The sequence below is a fragment of the Hippopotamus amphibius genome, chromosome 2, assembly GCF_030028045.1.
Source record: "Hippopotamus amphibius kiboko isolate mHipAmp2 chromosome 2, mHipAmp2.hap2, whole genome shotgun sequence".
NCBI classification, from domain to species: Eukaryota; Metazoa; Chordata; class Mammalia; order Artiodactyla; family Hippopotamidae; genus Hippopotamus; species Hippopotamus amphibius.
Genome location: NC_080187.1, coordinates 217,284,016 through 217,301,865, shown reverse-complemented (window position 1 = coordinate 217,301,865; position 17,850 = coordinate 217,284,016). Strand labels below are relative to the sequence as shown.

The following is a 17,850-nucleotide window of genomic DNA, read 5'->3' as shown; positions in this document are numbered from 1 at the left end:
TCACATCTAAGGTCAAAGCAAGAAAAAGGTTAGCCCAGCCCTGTCTGACCCTTTTATCAGAAAAAGGGAAGACTTTCAATGAAGTCCCCCAGCAGGTTTATGGGCTAGAACTGTATTCCATGACTACTGTAGCAGTAAGGAAGATTTGAAAATCAAATATTTAACTTTTCTAATTTTTCTGGTAGAGGTAAGAAATGGATACAATGGATTGAACAGCCAACAGTGTCTGCCAGTCCTCAACTCAATATGCACACACACATTTCTTACACGTGTGTTAAACACAACATACTCACCCTCTCCTCAAGGAAGACAACTCCACTATCTCATCCAATTACTACATGTTGCAGGATCTTTGGTTGATTTTCTGCCTGCTCTATCGAGTCCAAATATGACAACTCTTATCTGACCATTTATATGGCTAAAAGAGAAGCTATCTCTAAACCACTCCCTGCACATGTATGCAATGATGAAAAAGAAAGAACAGAGTGACCTCAATAAAAATTCCATTACGAAAGGGAAATAATAGGAAGTACACAGTGGTCAACTATGCACAATCCATATCATATCTTACTGAAATCACAGATTTCACTTACAGAAATCACAGATTCCCGGGCAGGCAATAAAGTAAATCCCTTAGGGGCTTCCTACGTGGCGCAGAGGTTGGGAATCCGCCTGCCAATGCAGGGGACACGGATTTGATCCCTGCTCCAGGAATATCCCACATGCCGCGGAGCAACTAAGCCCGTGTGCCACGGCTGTTGAGCCCATGTGCTGCAACTACTGAAGCCCACGCACCTAGAGCCCGTGCTCCACAACAGAAAAAGCCACAGCAACGAGGAGCCTGCGCACCACAACGAAGAGTAGACCCCGCTCACCGCAACTGAAAGAAAGCCCGCACACAGCAACAAAGACCCAACACAGTCAATAAAATAAATTAATTTAAAGTAAATCCCTTGGTCAGCCAATCTGACAGCACCTACTTTAAGTCTCAGGAGGATCTGCTTTGTCATTGTTCCCTGTAGCCATATCTAAGGTAGGTGTTGAAGTAGAGGTGCTTCCCAGGGGATCCACAGCTTTTGTAGCCTACTTCATAGTGGTTTAACTTAGGGAGGAAAGGATGAGGATTGCTTGGAAAGTAAAAACACTCACAACTAATTGCCAGCTTTGTACTACAGTGCCCTCAAAAACATGATCAAGCTTCTGGTCTATTTGCTTCAGACCAATTCCTTGTGTGAGTAACCACAGCCAAAAAAACATCTCTAGAAATTATCTTTAGGCTTGGAGATTCTCATCTCTCAGCGGCTGGCCTTTGAACTCTCACAATAGATGAGGCAATTCCAACAATAGTCTTAGGTAAGAAGGTGCTACCCTTAATCCCTACAGAATTCCAAATTACAAGGCTCTTTGTCGATTTAGAGTGCAAGCTAAAGGCAGAATACCTTTATAATAAAACTGTATTCTTCTGCCCTCTCTGCTTTCATGCTGAGGAGCACTAATTTGAGTTCACCCCTTCTATAGGATCCTACTGAAAAGCCACAAGAAGTAACCAATATAGCACAATATTCCAAATTCTACCTTTCATTTCTCCTAACACTACAGTCTCAGTTTGCATGATCGGCCTTCCATGCTTTGCTACCATATAACATGGGTTACAACTTTCCTCTCCTTATTTTTCTCCATAATAAGTCTGGAGGGAGGCAGTCCAAGACTGGAAGGGCTGTTCAGCAATGTCCCAGACTCTTTCAATCCTCTCCTCCATGGTCCTCAGCTTGTTAGAATCATCTTTTCACTTTCATACTTGTCATGTCATGGTTGCAAAGACGGCTGCTATATCTCCAGGCTTCATGTCTACATTTAAGTCACAAAGAAGGGGGAAAGAGGAGACTGCCAGCCACCTCTGTTCTCTTTATCAGGAAAGCAAAAGCCATCCCTGAACTCAGCAACCTTCCCTTCACAGTCACTGGCAAATGAGAATGGAATTGTCGCGACCGGCTTCAACTAGTCCGGGTTTTTTGCTTGAAGCTGGGAACATTGTTGCCCCTAGCAAAATGAAGGTAAGTAATAGGGAATGGGTATAAGGGAGGTCACTAAGAGTATCTGCCATACATAGACATTTATAGTTTTAAGAGAATGTTTGAAAAATAAAAAGCAATCTCTATTCGGTGAAATTTCAAGCGATGTAACAGAAGTGGGGGGGAAGCCCCACGGGCAGTGCTACAGAAATACACTTTAGGTAAAGAGATCTCTGCTCAGACATACCCACCCTACTTAGGAGTCTATCCCAGAAATTAACACCCTTTAGTAACTCTGCTTTTCACAGACTCTTCCCTTCCTTCAATTCTGAACCCACAGATTCTCTAAAATACCCATGTTTATTAACAACTGTTTCTATGGCAGCAGAGCCCCTGGTGGAGGGGCACAGGGGTGGAGGCTATTTATAAGTTAAGGACTGACAGTACATGCCAATAGCAGCTATTATTGATGAAATCCTTGAGGAATTTATGAAATAGATAAATACTGTGAAAAAACAAGAAATATTCATGGTACCTGTTGTTCACCAAGAAACCTCTTATAATTTGGTTTCCCACATATATCCACCACCTGGAAGAAAATACACTGATCATACTGGTACAACAGGTTTTTGTAACAGTTTTATCTTATTGTATTTAAATTAATTTGCATTCTGGCTTTACATATTAGGCTGATGAGGTCGTTAGACTAATTTAATTCTCTCTGAGACACTTACTGTCCAGATCAGATTTCTAAGACCACAAGACTGAGAGTCAGACCCTGGTAAACTCACTAAGGTTATACCACCCAATGTGATCTTTTGAATAACAGCAGCTGGCCTGCCCCAGGCAAGAGCCCTTCACATCACTGAGTGTATTGGCATGAACGTCTTTAAAACATTTACAGAAGCAATAAATCAATTTTCATTCTATGTAGCAGCTCACAAGAGCCACTTTCTTTGATGTAAATTATGTCACCTAAAAATACTCAAGTCACTAACCCTTCAAAGTATAACAGTTTCCAAGCAACCCTCAAATCTCCATTTTTATTTACAAAAAGATATGTAATGTAGGGGTTATGAGCATGGGCTCTGGAGCCAGAAGGCTAGAGTGCAAATCCTAGTTCCATGTTAGAACATTCTACCAAAGAATTGAGCAAAAATCTTTCTGCCAAGTTTCCTCATCCATACATGAGGCTTGAGGTAGTAGGGGACAGAATAATAGTGCCTACTTCAAAGAGTTGTCTGAATATGAAATGAATTTATACATATAAGGTGCCTGGAACATAAGAAGCACTCAACAAGTGTTAGCTGTCACTCTTCACTGGAAAATCTAATAGTATATGGTTGCGTTTTATGCAAAAGTAAAATGATTTGATAATAAAGATTCACTCCATATGCAAAATATGAAATAACACAAAATTCCCCCCAATTAATAATTCATCAAGAATCACAGTTTCAAAGCTGGCTGGTGAGTGATTTATAAACTCTTTTAAGCTACTGCCACATGGCAATAGCAAACTTTCCATTCTTTGCTGCCAGGAATAGTCTTGAATTATGCATGTCTCCTACAAAAGGCTACAGCTCTACACAGAGATGTAAAGGAGATAAATATCATAGCTCTTCCCAACCCCAATGACCTCTCAGTGTTGATCCTGGTCTTCCTAGAGGTTTCCTATGTCCTTGGAGCCTAGAAACTCTACAATCAATATCCAAACAGAATGAAGTCTCTGAACACTGCCCCAGAAAACTTTTCCTGAAATAAGGCATCAGTCAGCCTGGTTATTTTTCACATGTGTGTGCCCTTCTCAGACCTGCAGTAATTGCTGTCCCCTCCCATTTTCCTTAGTATACATAACTGGTCATCTTTAGTACTTCCTTGCTCACAAAGAAATATTATCCTAATGGCCATGATTTTCCTTTAACCTATGTCTACTTTTCTCTCCTACTCAAATACTTCTTCCACTTCTGTTTTATTTACTCACCTCCTTCAGCATAAGTCTTTTTTTCCCTTTTACCTCTGACCGGCACATCTTAACTCTCAAACTCTCCCAACCATGCTCATTCCTCACCCAATTCTTCAACTTCTGTCATTCTTTACCCTCTGCCCTATTCCCCATCTACTAGAGAGTCCATTTACTTGAGGAAAATCTCTTTTATCCAAATTTATTTTCACTTCTCTGCAGTTTATTCTTAATAAAAATCTGGTTTCCCCCTTAGATAACAAGGTACCTTTTCCAATATACCTTATTTAGTCCTTACTTTCCGCTCCTTCTCTGAATCAATGGGAAGAAGTGAGGAACAGCCTCTTCCTTGCTCCCAAATGCCATTTTCAGGTTATTACATTGTGGTGCATTCTTCATTGTTTGAAATCTCCACCTTATCTCATATTTCAGAGAGCTGTCCTCAACAATCCTATCTGAGCACACTCATCTTTAAATTTATCCTCCCATCCTTCTCTCTAGTCTTGATAGAGGTGATTCATTGAGTCCACAATTCAATTTCTGTGGACATTAACATATGACTTGGAGAGTATTTTATGAACCAGAAAAATTAAACACGTTAATGATGGTCACATGATCAACAATGGAACAAACTGAAAAAACACATGACTACTTCTGTGCTCATAAAATAACTTTATAATTGTCCATAATACTCTTAAAATCAAGTTCTTCTAGTTTATATATTCTATCATTAGAAATATATCATGTTAGCTACTGCCTTCGACATAAATCACCATCTGTTTGTCAAAATAAACCACAGCAACATAAAATTAGAAGGCCTTATGATGGATATACAAGCTATTCTTGGCAGATGATAAGACTTACTTAGAAGACCTTCCAGAAAGAGGATTCTACAACTTCCCAAGGTAAATCATTCTAATCTTAAATATACTTAATTTCAAAGCTTTGACTTTTCTAATCAATTTCTCCTGCTGTTTTTCCTCTGTGGAGATGGGAAAAGGACAGGCACCATCCTCAGTAAATCAGCATCTCATCTACTTGAAAAGTAATATCATCCCTTGGCCTTCACTTTTCTAAACTCAACAACCTGAACCATTTTCCAGACTCTTGCTCTCCAAGACTTTAACTTTCTTTACTTCTATTCATATTATTTTTAAATTACAACAACCAGACTTAGACTTAAGCAGCTTACAACTTTGTTGTTTTTAATACATTTTTATGAATAGTTCACATATACTTGAAGATGGTTCTATACACATAGGCCTCTCCAACATTAGAATTGAGACCCAAGCTCCTGTAAATTAAAAGTTAAAGAACTTTCCATATTGTGGAATCTACCCCTATTATCTCTTAGTTGAATTAAACCAATGATCTATGGCTAGAGTTGACAAATTATGGCTCTACATATGGCTTCAAAACATTACAAAGAATGAATTAACAAATAATTATTTACCTGATCTGTCCTTGGGTGAAAGTTTTTCTCCTAGATTGCAGAGTTGAGAGGAAACTGGCTCTCACTTTATAATTCACCTCTATTTCTTCTCTTTTGATAGAAATTGTGGCCACCATAAAGAAAAATAAAAAATAAAATATTTTATATAACAATTTTAGTAACACATGGAGAGAAGGAAAGGAGAATCTGTTTACAAATTTCATGAGCTTTTTCTTTTACTTAGTGATACCCTTGGAGAACTTCATAAGTAACAGGAACTTTAATATGTTTAATTTCTCCTCCTTCCCCTTTTTTTAAGCCCCAGGAAAACTATTTACTGTTAATACTTCTAAATACAAGGCTAGAAGTTGGATTAAGAGGGAAACAGAATTTTATTAAAAGATTATTGGGTGGAAGGAAAAAAACCCTTTCAAATAGAGACTTTTGGGGGATGACAAGGAATTTTATTCCTCTATGAAAGTTACCTTTTTGTGTTATGTCTCCACCAAGAAAAAATTTTACATGCAATATTATGAATAGAGGTTAATTAGGATTGTCATTTCAATAAAGTGGTAGACTTCATGAGAAAAAAGGGGGAAAAGTGGTATACAATATGATCTATCTTCCACTTTAAAAGTTCATTTTCCCATAATAGCCAGGACATGGAAGCAACGTGAATATCCATCGACAGATGAATGGACAAAGAAGATGTGGCACATATATACAATGGAATATTACTCATCCATAAAAAGGAATGAAACTGAGTTATTTGCAGTGAGGTGGATGGACCTAGAGTCTGTCATACAAAGTGAAGTAAGTCAGAAAGAGAAAAACAAATACTGTATGCTAAGGCACATATATGGAATCTAAAAAACAAAAACAAACAAAAAACCCAGAACAACAACAACAAAAAAATGGTACCAGTGAACCTAGGGGCAGGACAAGAATAAAGATGCAGATGTAGAGAATGGTCTTGAGGACACAGGGGGATGGGGGAGGGAAGGTGAAGCTCGGGGGAAGTGAGAGCGCAGGATAGACATATATACACTACCAAATGTAAAATAGATAGCTAGTGGGAAGCAGCTGCATAGCACAGGGAGATCAACTCCATGCTTGGTGATGAACTAGAAGGGTGAGATAGGGAGAAGGGAAGGGAGGCTCAAGAGGGAGGGGATATGGGGACATATGTGTAAGTACAGCAGAAACTGCGCAACACTGTAAAACAATTATACGCCAATAAAGATTTGAGGGGGAAAAAAAAGAAACTCTACATGCTAAAATTAAAAACTAAAAAAAAAAGTTCATTTTCCCAAAGAGCTTTACTTTACATGGCACTGAGAAGAAGACCAAGGCTCAGAACACCTCAAGTATATAAAAGTGGCATATATGAATAATATAAATTTTTATATCAAGCCAATTATCAGAATGCATAATCAATCCCTCAGAAGTTTATGGTCTTTCTAGATCCACATACTGAAAACTATAAAACAATGATAAAAGAAACTGAAGATAATTCAAAGAAATGGAAAGATATCCTGTGCTGTTGAATTGAAAGAATTAATATTGTTAAAATGGCCATACTACCCAAAGCAATCTACAGATTTAATGCATATCAAAATATCCATGACATTTTTCACAGAACTAGAACAAAAAACCCTAAAACTTATATGGAATCACAAAAGATTCAGAATTGCCAAAGCAATCCTGAGGGAAAAAAGAACAAAAGCTGGAGGTATAACCCTTCCAAACTTCAGACTACACTACAAGGCTACAGCAATCAAAACAGTGTGGTATTGGCACAAAAACAGACACATAGATCAACGGAACAGAACAGAGTCCAGAAATAAATCCACTCACCTACGTTCAATTAAACTACAACAAAAGAGGCAAGAATATACAATGGAGAAAAGACAGTCTCTTCAACAAGTGGTGTTGGGAAAGCCTGATAGCTACATGCAAAACAGTGAAATGAGAACATCCTTTCACACCATACGCAAAAATAAACTTAAAATGGTTTACAGACCTAAAGGTAAGATATGACACCATAAAACTCCTAGAAGGGAACATAGGCAAAACATTCTTCAACATAAATCATAGCAATATAATCTTCGATCAGTCTCCCAAGGCAAAAGAAATGAAAGCAAAAATAAACAAATGGGACCTAATCAAACTTAAAAGCTTTTACACAACAAAGAAAACCATCAACAAAATGAAAAGATAACCTACAGAATGGGAGAAAATATTTGCAAATGATGAAACTGACAAAGGGTTAATATTCAAAATATACAAACAGCTCATACAACTCAGTATCAAAAAAACAAACAACCCAATCAAAAAATGGGCAGAAGACCTAAATAGACATTTTTCCAAAAGAAGACATACAGATGGCCAACAGGCACATGAAAAGATGCTCAACGTTGCTAATTACTAGAGAAATGCAAATCAAAACCACAATAAGGTATCACTTCACATTGGTAGAATGGCTATCATCAAAAAGTCTACAAAAATAAATGCTAGAGAGAGGGTGTGGAGAAAAGGAAACACCTATACACCGTTGGTGAAAAAGTAAATTGGTGCAACCTACTATGGAAAACAGTATGGAGGTTCCTTTACAAAAACTAAAAACAAATCTACCATATGATCTGGCAATTCCACTCCTGGGTATATATCCAGGAAAAAACGAAAACTCTAATTCAAAAAGATACATGCACCTCAGTGTTCACAGCAGCACTATTTATAATAGCCAAGACATGGAAGCAACCTAAATGTCCATCAACAGATGAATGGATAAGTAAGTTGTGGAACGTATATATGTGTGTGTGTGTATATAATACCATATATACAGTGCTGTAAAAAGAATGGAATACTGCCATTTGCAGTAACATGGATGGACCTAGAGAATATTATGCTTAGTGAAATAAGTCAGAGAAAGACAAATACTACATGATATCACTTATATGTGCAATGTAAAAAATAATATAAGTGAATCTGTATACAAAACAGAAACAGACTCACAGACATAGAAAACAAACTCATGGTTACCAAAGGGGAGAGGGGGAGGGATAAATTAGGAGCATGAGATTAACAGATACAAACTACTATACATAAAAGAGATAACAAGGATTTACTATACAGAACAGGGAATTACATATCCAGTATCTTATAATAATCCTTAACAGAATATAACTTGCAAAAAAATAAAATCACTATGCTGTACATACGAAACTAACACAATATTGTAAATCAATTATATTTCAATTTAAAAAAAGAAGTTTATGGTCTTTCTGTAGGTGCACAAATAATGAACAGGAAAGGTTTAATAGTAGCATAATTTTGCAACTACAAAATACCAAAAATTTATCTACCTTCAAATTTAATCATGCTAGTTTTTTATTTTTTCTGGTTCATTTTCAGTCCTCTAGATAAGTGGAAAATCAAATTTTCTTCTTTACGTAAAAATAATCATAGAATCATAAAAATGTAGAGCTAGAAAGAAATTTAGAGAATTTCTAGATGTAGTAAGTTCAATCCTCTCCAAATCAGACATTCATTCAATTGCCTTTTTCAAAGTTAAAGAATGAACTGGAGGTGGAACCCTGGAATCCAGAATGCTCTTCCCACTACATAATGATTCCTCAAACTTAATGAGGCACGACTTTGTGTATATATGTGAGGCAGTGAGACAGCAGGGTTGAACTTGAGGTCTCTGAATCATACTGTCCAGGTTTGATTCTTGGTTCTTCTACTAACTAGCTGGGTGATCTTGAGCAAATTACTTAATCCCAGTGTGCCTCAGTTTTCTCATCTGTAAAATGAGATAACAACTATACCTTCCCAATAGGACTGTTATGAAAAAATTAATACAAATAAAGCTCACAGAATGATGTCTGACACATTGTAAGCATTTAATAAATGTCAGTAATCATTAGGAGTCTATTGATAAACACATGGACATGTACTCACTAAATTTTAAAGTAGCCTAATTATACTAGAATTGGAATACTAGATCATTTTTATGTTTTAAAATATATATACAATTACTGATATTTCATTTTAGCATATAGACAGTGCTCAAAAATGGCCTCATGAAGTACATGCAAAATTCCAGATATTAAACACATAATAAAGCTCACTTAACTTGAATACCATTCATTTTGTGATCATTTGAGCCCAGCAGTATACTCAGAATGTGACACCCAAAGGGATCTTTTTTAATACACCCTCCTCTATGTGACAAAATTATTTAATGACCATGAAATGAAACAAATAATAATGGCCAGGAAAGAAACAGTGAAAATTCTTTTACTCAACTCCACTTATGTGCCAATATAAAATATATATTATAGTACAAAAAAGGGAAAATGCAACAGAATTAATGTTTTAGAAAAAAGGAAAAACTTAAACCTACATATTGTTTTGTAGTAGTACTAAATAATTACATTATACCCTCTATTGTCTTAATTCCTTCTTTAGTTTTGAAGTAAACAATAATAGTTTAAAAAGAATAAATTTCAAAGTTAAAAGATATTTTTTGAATTCGATTATTCAAAAGAATTTCAAATATTAACTAAAATTTGTACTTACAAGCCAAAAATATTACACCTCAAAATTTGCACTTTGTTTCACTCTTAAATGTTACATGAAAATGAAAACTCTTCAGTGGTCCCACAGAATGACAACACTGAAGTAATCAATTTCTGTTTTTTTCATCCTTACAGTCACTGTGATATCACTGCTTTAAGAATCTACTATTTAAATACAGGGATATGCCCTATTTGTTCTTCTAAGTATTACTATAACAACTATCAATAGATAATTCTTACCAATACTGACTCTTACAACAATTAAAAAATGCTGGTTGTATACTTGTATATGCATTCATGTTTCATTAATAACAAAAACAAATAAAATTAACAATCCTCAGTTAATAAATAAATAAATGCAGGGACATGGACCAAAGGAGTTGCAGATATGAACTGCACCTGAAGCCTTGAGTTACCTTGAATTTTTATTAATTTACTTGGAAAAATATTGGTAGAGCTGAGTCTAGGTTTATTGAAGGCCAACTGTATAATTGGGAGTTCTCTGATTTAACTTCTATGTAGAACACAATATTTATTAAAGGATCAATAATTAAAACATGTTAATTTGAGGCTTACATATATATTACTAAAACTTAATGATAACTACACAAATTGTTTAGAACCTAGATTCATAAGAAATTTTTCAGGGAGGAATATTTTATCACTGACAGTGTTTGGAATTTCAGGTACATAAAAAATGCTGGCAATAAAAATCAGAAAGACTTTTAGTGCCTTTATTATAGTTTAAATTCCCTACAGACAATGAGAATTTTTATTGCCTGCACCCCAAGTGATGCTCTCATTGCCCCACTTTTGGTGTGCCACTGCTCAAGGTGAAATCTGCCACGGAGGTACTATCCTTGAAGATGGGCTTGCTACATTAAGCATATTTAACCTACTAATGAGAAAACCTTTTCAAAAAGAATATTAACTGGGACTTCCCTGGTGGCACTGTGGTTAACAATCCCCCTGCCAATGCAGGGGACATGGGTTCAAGCCCTGGTCCGAGAAGATTCCACATGCCACAGAGCGACTAAGCCTGTGTGCCACAACTACTGAGCCCAAGTGCTGCAACTACTGAAGTCCATGTGCCTAGAGTCTGTGCTCCGCAGCAAAAGAAGCCCCGAAATGAGAAGTCTGTGCACTGCAACAGAGAACAATCCCTGCCCGCCACAACTAGAGAAAGCCCGTGCGCAGCAACAAAGCCCCAAAGGCAGCCAAAAAAAATTTAAAAATAAAATAATATCTTTAAAAAAGAAAAACGAAAGTTAATTGAGGACCTATTCAGTGCATGGTACTGTGCTCTGTTTTATCCACATAGAATGTATGCACATGAATTTTGCTAATTATAATTCAATCACATCTATTCATTAAAGCCCTCTCAGAAGGACTTTTTAAATCTATTTTCTTGGCAGTTATATTTAAGTATACTTAAATTTTTAAATAATTATCACACAAAGTCACATATAATCCATTTTTCAAACTTTTCATGAACTCAGATGGCTTTCTCCCTGTGTGTTACAAATAAGTGTGGTTGCCTCACAAATCAACACGCATAAGGGGTTTAAAATATTAACATTTACATAAACATTAACAACTTAAAATCTCTTGATATTATTTAAATTTCAAAAATCACGTGGCATCAGATTCATATGCTCTACTTTTTCAAGCAGCTACCTCAAGAGAACAAATTTTAACTCTGAGAGCAATGTTTTTCAGACATTCATAGGATCAACGTAATCTCCAGTCTGCCTTCTCATAATCTTGCAGCTGCACACATGCACAAATTTTCTGATTATGTGATTCTGGTACTCTTGAAAAGATAGTCTTTTTAACTAAAACAAAATCTGACTTATCTCAAAAGGTATTTTGGTATGGGATAGCGTGCCAATTACAGCCACATTAGAAGCAGATATATCTGGCAAGAAAGTGACACACAAGCCTTAAAACTACAGTTAATCTCTCCTACTCTGCCTGTATAGGTCCTGTTTTCCTTTTGCTGTGGGGCTCCTTTACCCACAAAATCCCTCTCACTAGTCACCTACAGTCCACTAAATCCGCACTTGTTCTATTTACAGCTCTAGTATTCCCCAACCTCTCCCACTGATAAGAATCACCTGGTGCAGTTAAAAATAAAACTAACAGGCCACACTTGGTGTAGATTAGATTTTAATGGGTTTGAGGTGAGGCTCCGGAATCTGATTTTCATCAAGTGTCCTCAAGAGATTCTTACACATTTAAGAATAAGCTAAACATGCCTGCCAGAGATCTTCACAGTTCCTCCAAATTGATCAGTTTCAAGGGCTAATCCTCCTCTGGGTATTAGGGCTTAGGGTATTTGAAAACAGAGCAGGAAAAGTTTGGAGAAAACAGAATACCAATCTTGTCTACACCTCTGATTTAGGTTTCCAACATCCTAAAGAATTAAAGAGGGAGATTTTAGTTTGGCTAGGCGATGTGAAGTAGGACACCACCAGGGAGCAGCACAGAGCTGATAAATTACACATGTTTGGGGATTCTTGACTTCACACTACCACATAAAATGGTTGCACCCACATTTTCCATGAACTCAGATTACAAAAAAACAAAACACCAAAGCAGCACACTTAAAAGACACAGGTAAAAGATGTTAGCATGTAATTTCCACAGTTTTCTCTCTCTAGAGGGTCTTCATTGACAGCTGTCATAGGAAAGAAGTTCCGCTGAAGCAGTATTGCACCTGAATCCAAAACTGGTATTGGACCACAAAGATTCCAGGTAAACCCAAGTGGTGTTCCAATTTTTCTGTCTGCAAGTTTCAAAATACTTGTCCTACTCTTTTAACTAGCATTGTAACTGCATGCTTTTCATTGATTTTAATCAAGTCTTTAGAGTTCTACTAAGCGTGGGGGGTATGGAGTGGATAAAAACGTGAGCAAGCTATGCTGAGGCCTTTTTTTTTTTTTTTAACACTTCTTCAAGTGTAGTTGAAATGTTGCCACCACCTGTCAGAAAACTATACCCCACCACCCCATCCACCCTCCCAAGTTTTACTGACTCACCCCCACTTTCTCTTTTCCAGTCCACACTAAATGTAGAAGAAAAATCCTCTGGCAACCCAGGTAGCTTCTACAAATATCACCTCCAAGGGCTCTGTGTCCCTCTGAAATTCCATTAGAGTTGGGTTAAGAAACACTGAAAGATGAGGGAGGACCCGAAGAAGGAATTTTACTTATTTCCCAGCTTGCCAAAATTAGATACTCATTCCATTGCTAGATATTCCTGTGTCTAAGAAAAGTATGATCCAAGACCCTGGGGCAATTCTGTGACCTGGGTTTTGAAGTCTTTCAACTCCGCAATTTCCATCTTTTAGCTAGAAAAGCTGAGGTGGGAGGAGGAAGAGGCAAGAATGACTAAGACATTCCTGGGAGACCAAATAGGCCTAAGCAAAAAAACAAACAAACAAAAACCCACTTTGGAAGAGGCATGAGAACCGGAAATCAAGGCTGTCTGTAGAGCTAGAGCCCATCCTGGAACTCAGCGTCCTAGAAAAGAGGGTTTCCAATCTTTTCAAGTATTTTAGCAAAAATATCAGAACCCTATCGGGAAATGGTTAGATTTTTAGCCTGAATTGAGACTACAAGTAACAAAAGCGACTCCGAATCCAGAAGCTGCTTAAGTGATTGTATTCCATGCTCACAACAGCACCTGCAGACATTAGAAAGAGTCGTACGTGAGGACTTTAACCTACAGAGATTATGGGTGCATCCAGAGTCCTCACCTACTCCACTTGCCCCACCCACTGAAACCAAGCAAGCATTGGTCCTTATAAAGCAAGCAATCTCCACGGGGCCGATATTATCTCCAAGGGGCGAAATCTTACTCTCTTCATGCGTAAAGCACAGATACACGTACGGTACATGAACAGCTATACAGTATACGAATGGTATTATAATTTCATGGGTGTTGGGGAGAAAGGGATTGGTGAACAAAATGTTTAAAAAGGCTTCTCTTAAGAGAAGGATAATGGAAAGGAGAAAAAAAAAGGCTAACACTGTCTTATAAGGGTCCTGAGCTAAAAACATCAAAGGAAGGTCCTGAAAGGTAATTTTCTCCCAGACAGCAGCCTAAGGGTCAGGGGTCTCTGATTCTGGTTCGACCTCGGCCAGAAAGAAGTGTTTTCCTCCCCGTGCCTCAAACCTCAATCAATGCCCGCCGTTTGCTCCCTCACGGGGTGCCGCGTGTGGATGTGACCAACGACTGGCAGAGAGCTCTGGAAACTGCAAAGCGCTGCACCAAAGCCAGAGGAGGTTTCTATTCTCGGTTGTACGAAATCCCCCGGGCGGGGCCCCCTCGGCCTCCTCACTTGTTGCTTCGCCGCCACGCCGGCCTCCTCCTCAGACCTTCTCTCCGCGACCCCCTCCTCTCCCCTCTCCACACGCGCACGCGCAGCCCCCCCCCCGCCTCCCGCCACCCGGCCCCGCGACCCCCTCACCCACGCCACGAGACCGGCGCACTCCGTTCGGGCCCTGGCGCCGGCTGAGTCCCCAGCCCCCGCCCCCGGCCCAGCTCCCGCCGCCAGCCCAGCCCGCAGAGGCCGCCGTTTCTTAGACAGCCGCGCGGCCGCTCCGCAGCCTCCGGGGCGCGCGCGCCGACGGCGGGAGGCGAGGGCGCAGGCGCGGGCCCGGGCGAGCCGCCGGCGCGTGGCCGCGCGCGCGCGCCCCCGAGCGCGGTGGGCGGAGGAGCGGAGGGAGCGGCGGGGCCGCGAGGGGGCGCGGGGGGGCGGAGAGGGGAGCCCCGGGAGCGCGAGCCGCGGCCGGCTCCGCTGCAGAGCCGCGCGAATCCCCAGTCCCGGCAGCAGGTATGTGTCCCCGCAGCCGGCCACGGCCGGGGCTTCCCCTGCCGCTCTGCCCGGGTCCTGTGGCCGGGGCGGGGGTGGGTGCCGGTCAGGGTTTGCAGGGTACGTGTCCGGGAGGGCTGGGATCTTACCACTGACCTTCATCCCCTCTGGCCGGGGTAGCAAGGCGAGGGTGCCCGGGGCAGCCCAGGGCTTCAGCTCCAGCCTGGGGATCTGCTTCTTGTCACATGCTTCTTATTTATTTTTGCAAACTGCCCTGGTTCGGGTCCAGCTGCAGATGCCTTACCTCCCATTCTTTGCCTCTGTGTGCCATCTTGCATTTATTAATAAAACATGCAAGCTGGGGGTTGGGGGGGATTGCTGCTGGGGGGAATCCCATTGCAGTATAACGAGCGGGCGCCTATTTTCGGTTTTCAGGCGTGGTATTGAGGTGGAAATCCCACAACCTGGGGATTTGTGGCTTGGTTGGTCATGACCACTTCCTAGTGGGCTTCCCCCATTTGTCTGGAGGCGCCACAGCGGCAGGATGAACTGATAGGAAAGGATGGTGGGTTTTCACCGTCAGGCCAGAATCCTGTTCTAGGGACAGGTGCAAGCTACGGCATACAGTTCCCTGCTTGCTAACTTGCCAGGGTGGCTTAAAACCCGAAAATTGTTTCCTTTGATTGCCGAGAGGAGGCCTTGAACAGAATCCCTGAGACTTGCATACTCAAACTCATTAAGGTTTTGTATCTGAAGATGACTAAAGCTTGCCACCTGTTGGAAGTTAGACCCCATGAAATCCCCACCAATCTAGCCCACCAATCCCTGTTTCATTCTCTAATACTGAGATAGCAATAGGCCTATATTGATTCCTTCTGTATTCTTTAATACTGCTTGGCTTTTGTCTCTTTTAAAATAAAACCTACCTATGATTTGATGTCCCATATGTTATAGATTGAAATTACATGATTTGTTTACATTTCATACACATATAACATCATATCCTAATGAGTAAATTTCTCTTCAGTGTATATGTTACCTATTTCCCCAGCTTTTCACCTTGCTTCAAGAAACAGTTCAAAAAGTGGGATGTATGTAACTGATTACCTTTCTTTTTTTTCCCCTGAAATCCTATGGTGAAAAAAAATAGTAAAATCTAGACAAATAGAATGAAAATGTTTACCACAAGATGTTGAGATAGGGCAGCAGGACTGTAATTTCTTCTAAAATATATAGTGCTCAGAGTGCCACATCTAATCATGAGAACACAATTCTTAAATGCTCATATGTGCCAGGTACTGAGCTAACAAGCTATTGGTGCATGATCTCATTTAATCCTCGTAACAAACCTATTATCTCCGTGTTTAAGATGAAGAGGCTAGGACTTAGAAAGGTTAGCTAACTTGCCCAAGGTCACACAGTCAGGGACAGGATAAGGATGCAAATTCTAGTGCATCTGATTGCTGGGGGGGGGAGGCGATGGGGGGGGATGGGAGTAGCCTTTAACCCTGGTGCTTGCTCTTCCATCTACATTTTCATTCAGATCAAAGCTTATGCATGAGCATGCAGGCTTGGATCTGATTTTCCATTTCATAGATTTCACATCAACCTTTGTGGCTTTCCAGTAAGAGAAACTGTTGTTTCAGAATGGGTTCGTGTGGAATTTTTTAAGGTGGCACTGAGCCTATAAATATGGGGTTCAAGACATGTTTCCTTTTAACTCTCCCAAACAAGCAGTTAAATTCAAAAAGTTGTTTCCCTTCAGGTTTAAATCCATAAAATGTATATGCACAGGTAGAATGAATCACTCACGTTTTTCATTATCACATCCCACTCCAAAATTCTTGCCTCCCTGCACACTGTCTTCTGGTCTCACTGCCAGTCATTAGAACAACTTTGTCTGTCACACTTGTGTGAGAGTGCCCTAACCAGGTGCATGAATCCATACAAGCCGAGGACCATAATCCGGTCTCTGTGATTGTAGCCCCTCTTCTTTTGAAAGTTTGGGAATTTGTACATTCAACAGTGGAAATAAATTTAATCTGTTTTTGTAAATGCATTATTATAATGCAGGTATTGGATTTTGCTACACATTCCTAACAATTCTTATCGACTTAGAAATCACTGTAGTTGCATCAGTGGGAAATTCACCCGGGGGGGCTACGAAGTTCTATACGCAGGTCACATATTTGAGATGGTGCTGAGAAAAGTATAGGTAAGTATAAGGGATTATTTGAAAATTATATCCTATGAAAGTTACAGCTTTAATGATAAATTGATGAATAATATTAGGTCAGAAATAAAAGACTCTCTTGTAAATTCTACAAGCTCTGTTTTCTTTCTTGGGCAACGTGACTGGTTTTAGGACACAATGATGTTACGTTTTTCATTATACTATATTCTGTTAATAGTAAAGCAATTTGTTACAGCCGTTTTGCCTCATGGAAATCACTTGGTTTTGGAAGAGTGCAGCCCCAGTGCTTATGGAAGTGCTGAGATGGAGTCTTTCTGCCCTGGGGATTTCCAGTCTATGATCAGATAAATTCAAGATGAGTCCTGATGTTACTGGGGGGAAAGCAGAAAGCAAAGAGAGGTATTGCTTGATTCTGGGGAGCAAAGGGGTTTTCCTATCAGGAGCACCACTGTCTTCAGTCAGAAGTCTCATCATTAAAAAGCATCTAAGAAGTCTACTTTCTTCTGTTCAAACAGGATTTTATTTACTGCAGAGCTGAGCACCCTTTTTGATGCAATGGTCAATTTGAGGAATGTTAAAATGTTTCTGACTACATGTTTGTTTTCTTGAAATGTATGTTTACACTGGGAAAAGCCATGTGGGCAACTGTGGATGCTTATTATTTTTTTTATTCCCCTCACCAAGGGTTTTTTTTTTTTCTTTTTTTTTTTTTTTTTTTTGGAAGCAGGGAAGCAACTAAAATTTTTCCAAGCTATATAACTGGCATGCATTGCAGTGACTGTCATGCACTTTTTAATGCATTGTGGAGTAAGACCCTGGGAACAGGCATATTTGTCTTTCATTGACTGAC

General features: G+C 39.5%; 2 protein-coding genes across 11 annotated transcripts in view; one reads left to right on the top strand and one right to left on the bottom strand.

The window, feature by feature from the left end:
- The window catches only part of NRG4 (neuregulin 4), a 138,104-nt gene extending 123,063 nt beyond the window's left edge, over window positions 1-15,041 (bottom strand). For 6 of the 10 annotated variants that reach the window (XR_009051462.1, XR_009051460.1, XR_009051461.1 and 3 more), the window contains exons 1-2: window positions 14,462-14,600; window positions 5,426-5,515 (exon numbers count right to left, since the gene is read on the bottom strand). The gene's annotated coding sequence lies outside the window, so the exon portion shown is untranslated. Of the gene's footprint in view, window positions 1-5,425; window positions 5,516-13,028; window positions 13,162-14,332; window positions 14,388-14,461; window positions 14,601-14,962 lie in introns of those variants that run through there. The other 4 variants (XM_057723508.1, XM_057723507.1, XM_057723511.1 and 1 more) reach the window with 4 other exon arrangements.
- Window positions 14,730-17,850, top strand: part of TMEM266 (transmembrane protein 266) — a 122,337-nt gene continuing 119,216 nt past the window's right edge. Inside the window, exon 1 of the mRNA XM_057723497.1 lies at window positions 14,730-14,827. The gene's annotated coding sequence lies outside the window, so the exon portion shown is untranslated. The remainder of the gene's footprint in view (window positions 14,828-17,850) is intronic.